This window comes from Lagenorhynchus albirostris, chromosome 8 (genome assembly GCF_949774975.1).
Source record: "Lagenorhynchus albirostris chromosome 8, mLagAlb1.1, whole genome shotgun sequence".
Lineage (NCBI taxonomy): Eukaryota > Metazoa > Chordata > Mammalia > Artiodactyla > Delphinidae > Lagenorhynchus > Lagenorhynchus albirostris.
In genome coordinates, this window is record NC_083102.1 from 108011189 (window position 1) to 108020425 (window position 9237).

Here is a 9237-nt window from a genome sequence, read left to right on the forward strand (position 1 = left end):
CTGGTGTGCCTCTGCCTTCCAGGGACGCCTTCGGGCCGCCTGGCCGGTCAGGCAGGCGAGGAGCGCCTCAGAAGACGCTTGCTGTGGTGGGAGGGGCCTGAGGAGGTGGGGCTTGCAGCTGTACCCGGCGGGGGGCGGAGATAGCCGCGAACGCCGCGGGCGCCGAAAGGAGAAGGCGGAGCGGGAGGCAAAAAGCCTAGAGCACCCGGTCTTCCCTCGAGGTCTCCCATCCAAGTTCTAACCAGGCCCGACCCTGCTTAGCTTCCGCGATCGCGGCGAGATCGGGCCCTTCTAGGCTGGTTTGGCAGTAGATGCCGGTGGGGTTGCGGGCTGCCTCTTGAGGCGCAGCTGAGCAGGCGCTTGGGCCTTACCGTCAGCCCAGCGGCCCGCCCGTCCCGGCAGGGCCCCGCCGCCTGCCTAGGCCGGGGAACGGAGGTCTCGGGCACCTGGGGGTGGCGGAGGTGTTGGCGACCACCCAGCCCAGGGCGGGCGGGAGCCAGCAAACTTTTCGGCGCTTGGCTCCCCGCCCCAGATCCCGCAGGCCGCTCACGGGGAAGTGGCCCAGGAGGCTTCCGGGCCCGGGGACCGCGGTCCCTTGGGCATCCCACCTGCCCGCCCACGCTGCGCTAGGTGCAGCTCAAGCGCAGACCGGACCGGCCCTCCTGCCCGACAGAAGCTGGCCCGAAGACACTGGGAGCCACCATTGAGTTGGCACGGCCCCTAAGACCCAGCCACGCCACCCTCGCCCCCACGCCACCGTCCGAGCTCAGGACCCCGCCCCAGGTGGCCGGCAGGCCCGGAGAAGCGGCCTGGGCCCTCGATCCCGCTCCCGCACCCGGCCATAACGAAACGGCGGAGGGCCGGCTTTTTCCGTATGGAGCTGTGGAGAGCCACCCCGGCAGACAGGTGGCGGTGCCGGGGCTGGGCTCCAGTGGGGGCAGCCAGGTGCAGGTCGAGGGGCTCGCGGGCCGCACGGACGGCCCCCGGGTCCGCGGCCACGTCTGGTTCCCGTCAGGCCACCCCCGGAGCGTCTGGTGTGCCTCTGCCTTCCAGGGACGCCTTCTGGCCGCCTGGCCGGTCAGGCAGGCGGGGAGCGCCCTTTCAGACGCTTGCTGTGGTGGGAGGGGCCTGAGGAGGTGGGGCTTGCAGCTGTACCCGGCGGGGGGCGGAGATAGCCGCGAACGCCGCGGGCGCCGAAAGGAGAAGGCGGAGCGGGAGGCAAAAAGCCTAGAGCACCCGGTCTTCCCTAGAGGTCTCCCATCCAAGTTCTAACCAGGCCCGACCCTGCTTAGCTTCACGCGATCGGCGGCGAGATCCGGCCCTTCTAGGCTGGTTTGGCAGTAGATGCCGGCGGGGTCGCGGGCTGCCTCTTGAGGCGCAGCTGAGCAGGCGCTTGGGCCTTACCGTCAGCCCAGCGGCCCGCCCGTCCCGGCAGGGCCCCGCCGCCCGCCTAGGCCGGGGAACGGAGGTAGCAGCAGCAGTAGAAGTAGCAGCAGTAGTGGTAATAGAAGTAGTATTTGCCATGCACTGGGCTAGTAGTAATAGTAGTGCTAGTAGCAGCAGGAGAAGTGGCTGCAGCAGCAGGAGTAGTAGCCCCATATATTCCCTGCAGAGGGCCAGTAGTAGTAGTAGCAGTAGCAGCAATAGAAGTAGTAGTAGTAGATTTGCCATGCAGTGGACTGCTAGTAGTAGCAGTAGAAGTAGAGTTAGCATCAGCAATAGAAGTGGCATCAGCTGCAGTAATAGTACCAGCAGATTTGTCCTGCAGTGGGCCAGTAGTAATAATAGAAGTAGCAGCCATAGCAGTAGTAGTAGTAGATTTGCCATACACAGGGCTAGTAGTATTGATACTAGTAGTAGAAGTAGTAGCAGCATCAGGAGGAGGAGGAGGAGTAGTATTTTCAATGCACTGGACTACTAGTAGTAGCAGTAGTAGTAGCATTTGTACAAGCAGCAGCAGTAGTAGTAATAGTAGTAGTATTTGCCATGCATTGGGCTAGTAGTAGTAGTAATAGTGGTAGCAATAGCAGTAGAAGTGGCAGCAGCAGGAGTAATTGGAGCAGCATATTTGACTTGCAGTGGGCCAGGAATAGTAGTAGAAGTAGCAGGAACAGCAATAATAGTAGTCTATTTGCCATGCGCTGGGCTAGTAGTATTGATAGTTGTAGTAGCGGAAGTAGCAGCAGCAGCACTAGTAGTAATAGTAGTAGTATTTGCCATATACTAGATTACTAGCATTAGCAGTAGTAGTAACATTACTATTAGCAGCAGTAGCTGTTGTAGTAATAGTAGTAGAATTTGCCATGCACTGGACTACTAGTAGTAGCAGTAGTAGTAGCAATAGTAGAAGCAGCAGCAGTAGTAGTAGTGTTAATATTTGCCATGCACTGGGCTATTAGTAGTAGTAGTAGCAGCAGCACCTCTACAAGTAGCAGCAGCAGTAGTAGTAGCAGCAGTAGTAGTAATGGCAGCAGTGGTGGTAATAGTAGTAGTTTTTGCCATGCACTGGGCAAGTAGTAGTAGTAGTAGTAGTAGTAGTGGTAGAAACAGCAGTAGAAGTGGCATCAGCAGCAGTAATAGTGGCAGCATATTTGACCTGCAGAGGGCCAGAAATAGAAGTAGAAGAATCAGCAAGAGCAATAGTAGTAGCCGGCCCACGCTGCGTTAGGCGAAGCCCAAGGGCAGACCGGGCCGGCCCTCCTGCCCGACAGCAGGTGGCCCGAAGCCAGTGGGAGCCAGCATTGTGTTGGTAAAGCCCCTTAGACCCAGCCACGCCACCCTCGCCCCCACGCCACCGTCCGAGCTCAGGACCCCGCCCCAGGTGGCCGGCAGCCCCGGGGAAGCGGCCTGGGCCCTCGATCCCGCTCCCGCCCCCGGCCATGGCGATGCGGCGGAGGGGCGGCTTTTTCCGTCTGGAGCTGTGGAGAGCCACCCCGGCAGACAGGTGGCGGCGCCGGGGCTGGGCTCCAGTGGGGGCGGCCAGGTGCAGGTCGAGGGGCTCGCGGGCCGCACGGACGGCCCCCGGGTCCGCGGCCACGTCTGGTTCCCGTCAGGCCACCCCCGGAGCGTCTGGTGTGCCTCTGCCTTCCAGGGACGCCTTCGGGCCGCCTGGCCGGTCAGGCAGGCGAGGAGCGCCTCAGAAGACGCTTGCTGTGGTGGGAGGGGCCTGAGGAGGTGGGGCTTGCAGCTGTACCCGGCGGGGGGCGGAGATAGCCGCGAACGCCGCGGGCGCCGAAAGGAGAAGGCGGAGCGGGAGGCAAAAAGCCTAGAGCACCCGGTCTTCCCTCGAGGTCTCCCATCCAAGTTCTAACCAGGCCCGACCCTGCTTAGCTTCCGCGATCGCGGCGAGATCGGGCCCTTCTAGGCTGGTTTGGCAGTAGATGCCGGTGGGGTTGCGGGCTGCCTCTTGAGGCGCAGCTGAGCAGGCGCTTGGGCCTTACCGTCAGCCCAGCGGCCCGCCCGTCCCGGCAGGGCCCCGCCGCCTGCCTAGGCCGGGGAACGGAGGTCTCGGGCACCTGGGGGTGGCGGAGGTGTTGGCGACCACCCAGCCCAGGGCGGGCGGGAGCCAGCAAACTTTTCGGCGCTTGGCTCCCCGCCCCAGATCCCGCAGGCCGCTCACGGGGAAGTGGCCCAGGAGGCTTCCGGGCCCGGGGACCGCGGTCCCTTGGGCATCCCACCTGCCCGCCCACGCTGCGCTAGGTGCAGCTCAAGCGCAGACCGGACCGGCCCTCCTGCCCGACAGAAGCTGGCCCGAAGACACTGGGAGCCACCATTGAGTTGGCACGGCCCCTAAGACCCAGCCACGCCACCCTCGCCCCCACGCCACCGTCCGAGCTCAGGACCCCGCCCCAGGTGGCCGGCAGGCCCGGAGAAGCGGCCTGGGCCCTCGATCCCGCTCCCGCACCCGGCCATAACGAAACGGCGGAGGGCCGGCTTTTTCCGTATGGAGCTGTGGAGAGCCACCCCGGCAGACAGGTGGCGGTGCCGGGGCTGGGCTCCAGTGGGGGCAGCCAGGTGCAGGTCGAGGGTCTCGCGGGCCGCACGGACGGCCCCCGGGTCCGCGGCCACGTCTGGTTCCCGTCAGGCCACCCCCGGAGCGTCTGGTGTGCCTCTGCCTTCCAGGGACGCCTTCGGGCCGCCTGGCCGGTCAGGCAGGCGAGGAGCGCCTCAGAAGACGCTTGCTGTGGTGGGAGGGGCCTGAGGAGGTGGGGCTTGCAGCTGTACCCGGCGGGGGGCGGAGATAGCCGCGAACGCCGCGGGCGCCGAAAGGAGAAGGCGGAGCGGGAGGCAAAAAGCCTAGAGCACCCGGTCTTCCCTAGAGGTCTCCCATCCAAGTTCTAACCAGGCCCGACCCTGCTTAGCTTCACGCGATCGGCGGCGAGATCCGGCCCTTCTAGGCTGGTTTGGCAGTAGATGCCGGCGGGGTCGCGGGCTGCCTCTTGAGGCGCAGCTGAGCAGGCGCTTGGGCCTTACCGTCAGCCCAGCGGCCCGCCCGTCCCGGCAGGGCCCCGCCGCCCGCCTAGGCCGGGGAACGGAGGTAGCAGCAGCAGTAGAAGTAGCAGCAGTAGTGGTAATAGAAGTAGTATTTGCCATGCACTGGGCTAGTAGTAATAGTAGTGCTAGTAGCAGCAGGAGAAGTGGCTGCAGCAGCAGGAGTAGTAGCCCCATATATTCCCTGCAGAGGGCCAGTAGTAGTAGTAGCAGTAGCAGCAATAGAAGTAGTAGTAGTAGATTTGCCATGCAGTGGACTGCTAGTAGTAGCAGTAGAAGTAGAGTTAGCATCAGCAATAGAAGTGGCATCAGCTGCAGTAATAGTACCAGCAGATTTGTCCTGCAGTGGGCCAGTAGTAATAATAGAAGTAGCAGCCATAGCAGTAGTAGTAGTAGATTTGCCATACACAGGGCTAGTAGTATTGATACTAGTAGTAGAAGTAGTAGCAGCATCAGGAGGAGGAGGAGGAGTAGTATTTTCAATGCACTGGACTACTAGTAGTAGCAGTAGTAGTAGCATTTGTACAAGCAGCAGCAGTAGTAGTAATAGTAGTAGTATTTGCCATGCATTGGGCTAGTAGTAGTAGTAATAGTGGTAGCAATAGCAGTAGAAGTGGCAGCAGCAGGAGTAATTGGAGCAGCATATTTGACTTGCAGTGGGCCAGGAATAGTAGTAGAAGTAGCAGGAACAGCAATAATAGTAGTCTATTTGCCATGCGCTGGGCTAGTAGTATTGATAGTTGTAGTAGCGGAAGTAGCAGCAGCAGCACTAGTAGTAATAGTAGTAGTATTTGCCATATACTAGATTACTAGCATTAGCAGTAGTAGTAACATTACTATTAGCAGCAGTAGCTGTTGTAGTAATAGTAGTAGAATTTGCCATGCACTGGACTACTAGTAGTAGCAGTAGTAGTAGCAATAGTAGAAGCAGCAGCAGTAGTAGTAGTGTTAATATTTGCCATGCACTGGGCTATTAGTAGTAGTAGTAGCAGCAGCACCTCTACAAGTAGCAGCAGCAGTAGTAGTAGCAGCAGTAGTAGTAATGGCAGCAGTGGTGGTAATAGTAGTAGTTTTTGCCATGCACTGGGCAAGTAGTAGTAGTAGTAGTAGTAGTAGTGGTAGAAACAGCAGTAGAAGTGGCATCAGCAGCAGTAATAGTGGCAGCATATTTGACCTGCAGAGGGCCAGAAATAGAAGTAGAAGAATCAGCAAGAGCAATAGTAGTAGCCGGCCCACGCTGCGTTAGGCGAAGCCCAAGGGCAGACCGGGCCGGCCCTCCTGCCCGACAGCAGGTGGCCCGAAGCCAGTGGGAGCCAGCATTGTGTTGGTAAAGCCCCTTAGACCCAGCCACGCCACCCTCGCCCCCACGCCACCGTCCGAGCTCAGGACCCCGCCCCAGGTGGCCGGCAGCCCCGGGGAAGCGGCCTGGGCCCTCGATCCCGCTCCCGCCCCCGGCCATGGCGATGCGGCGGAGGGGCGGCTTTTTCCGTCTGGAGCTGTGGAGAGCCACCCCGGCAGACAGGTGGCGGCGCCGGGGCTGGGCTCCAGTGGGGGCGGCCAGGTGCAGGTCGAGGGGCTCGCGGGCCGCACGGACGGCCCCCGGGTCCGCGGCCACGTCTGGTTCCCGTCAGGCCACCCCCGGAGCGTCTGGTGTGCCTCTGCCTTCCAGGGACGCCTTCGGGCCGCCTGGCCGGTCAGGCAGGCGAGGAGCGCCTCAGAAGACGCTTGCTGTGGTGGGAGGGGCCTGAGGAGGTGGGGCTTGCAGCTGTACCCGGCGGGGGGCGGAGATAGCCGCGAACGCCGCGGGCGCCGAAAGGAGAAGGCGGAGCGGGAGGCAAAAAGCCTAGAGCACCCGGTCTTCCCTCGAGGTCTCCCATCCAAGTTCTAACCAGGCCCGACCCTGCTTAGCTTCCGCGATCGCGGCGAGATCGGGCCCTTCTAGGCTGGTTTGGCAGTAGATGCCGGTGGGGTTGCGGGCTGCCTCTTGAGGCGCAGCTGAGCAGGCGCTTGGGCCTTACCGTCAGCCCAGCGGCCCGCCCGTCCCGGGAGGGCCCCGCCGCCTGCCTAGGCCGGGGAACGGAGGTCTCGGGCACCTGGGGGTGGCGGAGGTGTTGGCGACCACCCAGCCCAGGGCGGGCGGGAGCCAGCAAACTTTTCGGCGCTTGGCTCCCCGCCCCAGATCCCGCAGGCCGCTCACGGGGAAGTGGCCCAGGAGGCTTCCGGGCCCGGGGACCGCGGTCCCTTGGGCATCCCACCTGCCCGCCCACGCTGCGCTAGGTGCAGCTCAAGCGCAGACCGGACCGGCCCTCCTGCCCGACAGAAGCTGGCCCGAAGACACTGGGAGCCACCATTGAGTTGGCACGGCCCCTAAGACCCAGCCACGCCACCCTCGCCCCCACGCCACCGTCCGAGCTCAGGACCCCGCCCCAGGTGGCCGGCAGGCCCGGAGAAGCGGCCTGGGCCCTCGATCCCGCTCCCGCACCCGGCCATAACGAAACGGCGGAGGGCCGGCTTTTTCCGTATGGAGCTGTGGAGAGCCACCCCGGCAGACAGGTGGCGGTGCCGGGGCTGGGCTCCAGTGGGGGCAGCCAGGTGCAGGTCGAGGGGCTCGCGGGCCGCACGGACGGCCCCCGGGTCCGCGGCCACGTCTGGTTCCCGTCAGGCCACCCCCGGAGCGTCTGGTGTGCCTCTGCCTTCCAGGGACGCCTTCGGGCCGCCTGGCCGGTCAGGCAGGCGAGGAGCGCCTCAGAAGACGCTTGCTGTGGTGGGAGGGGCCTGAGGAGGTGGGGCTTGCAGCTGTACCCGGCGGGGGGCGGAGATAGCCGCGAACGCCGCGGGCGCCGAAAGGAGAAGGCGGAGCGGGAGGCAAAAAGCCTAGAGCACCCGGTCTTCCCTAGAGGTCTCCCATCCAAGTTCTAACCAGGCCCGACCCTGCTTAGCTTCACGCGATCGGCGGCGAGATCCGGCCCTTCTAGGCTGGTTTGGCAGTAGATGCCGGCGGGGTCGCGGGCTGCCTCTTGAGGCGCAGCTGAGCAGGCGCTTGGGCCTTACCGTCAGCCCAGCGGCCCGCCCGTCCCGGCAGGGCCCCGCCGCCCGCCTAGGCCGGGGAACGGAGGTAGCAGCAGCAGTAGAAGTAGCAGCAGTAGTGGTAATAGAAGTAGTATTTGCCATGCACTGGGCTAGTAGTAATAGTAGTGCTAGTAGCAGCAGGAGAAGTGGCTGCAGCAGCAGGAGTAGTAGCCCCATATATTCCCTGCAGAGGGCCAGTAGTAGTAGTAGCAGTAGCAGCAATAGAAGTAGTAGTAGTAGATTTGCCATGCAGTGGACTGCTAGTAGTAGCAGTAGAAGTAGAGTTAGCATCAGCAATAGAAGTGGCATCAGCTGCAGTAATAGTACCAGCAGATTTGTCCTGCAGTGGGCCAGTAGTAATAATAGAAGTAGCAGCCATAGCAGTAGTAGTAGTAGATTTGCCATACACAGGGCTAGTAGTATTGATACTAGTAGTAGAAGTAGTAGCAGCATCAGGAGGAGGAGGAGGAGTAGTATTTTCAATGCACTGGACTACTAGTAGTAGCAGTAGTAGTAGCATTTGTACAAGCAGCAGCAGTAGTAGTAATAGTAGTAGTATTTGCCATGCATTGGGCTAGTAGTAGTAGTAATAGTGGTAGCAATAGCAGTAGAAGTGGCAGCAGCAGGAGTAATTGGAGCAGCATATTTGACTTGCAGTGGGCCAGGAATAGTAGTAGAAGTAGCAGGAACAGCAATAATAGTAGTCTATTTGCCATGCGCTGGGCTAGTAGTATTGATAGTTGTAGTAGCGGAAGTAGCAGCAGCAGCACTAGTAGTAATAGTAGTAGTATTTGCCATATACTAGATTACTAGCATTAGCAGTAGTAGTAACATTACTATTAGCAGCAGTAGCTGTTGTAGTAATAGTAGTAGAATTTGCCATGCACTGGACTACTAGTAGTAGCAGTAGTAGTAGCAATAGTAGAAGCAGCAGCAGTAGTAGTAGTGTTAATATTTGCCATGCACTGGGCTATTAGTAGTAGTAGTAGCAGCAGCACCTCTACAAGTAGCAGCAGCAGTAGTAGTAGCAGCAGTAGTAGTAATGGCAGCAGTGGTGGTAATAGTAGTAGTTTTTGCCATGCACTGGGCAAGTAGTAGTAGTAGTAGTAGTAGTAGTGGTAGAAACAGCAGTAGAAGTGGCATCAGCAGCAGTAATAGTGGCAGCATATTTGACCTGCAGAGGGCCAGAAATAGAAGTAGAAGAATCAGCAAGAGCAATAGTAGTAGCCGGCCCACGCTGCGTTAGGCGAAGCCCAAGGGCAGACCGGGCCGGCCCTCCTGCCCGACAGCAGGTGGCCCGAAGCCAGTGGGAGCCAGCATTGTGTTGGTAAAGCCCCTTAGACCCAGCCACGCCACCCTCGCCCCCACGCCACCGTCCGAGCTCAGGACCCCGCCCCAGGTGGCCGGCAGCCCCGGGGAAGCGGCCTGGGCCCTCGATCCCGCTCCCGCCCCCGGCCATGGCGATGCGGCGGAGGGGCGGCTTTTTCCGTCTGGAGCTGTGGAGAGCCACCCCGGCAGACAGGTGGCGGCGCCGGGGCTGGGCTCCAGTGGGGGCGGCCAGGTGCAGGTCGAGGGGCTCGCGGGCCGCACGGACGGCCCCCGGGTCCGCGGCCACGTCTGGTTCCCGTCAGGCCACCCCCGGAGCGTCTGGTGTGCCTCTGCCTTCCAGGGACGCCT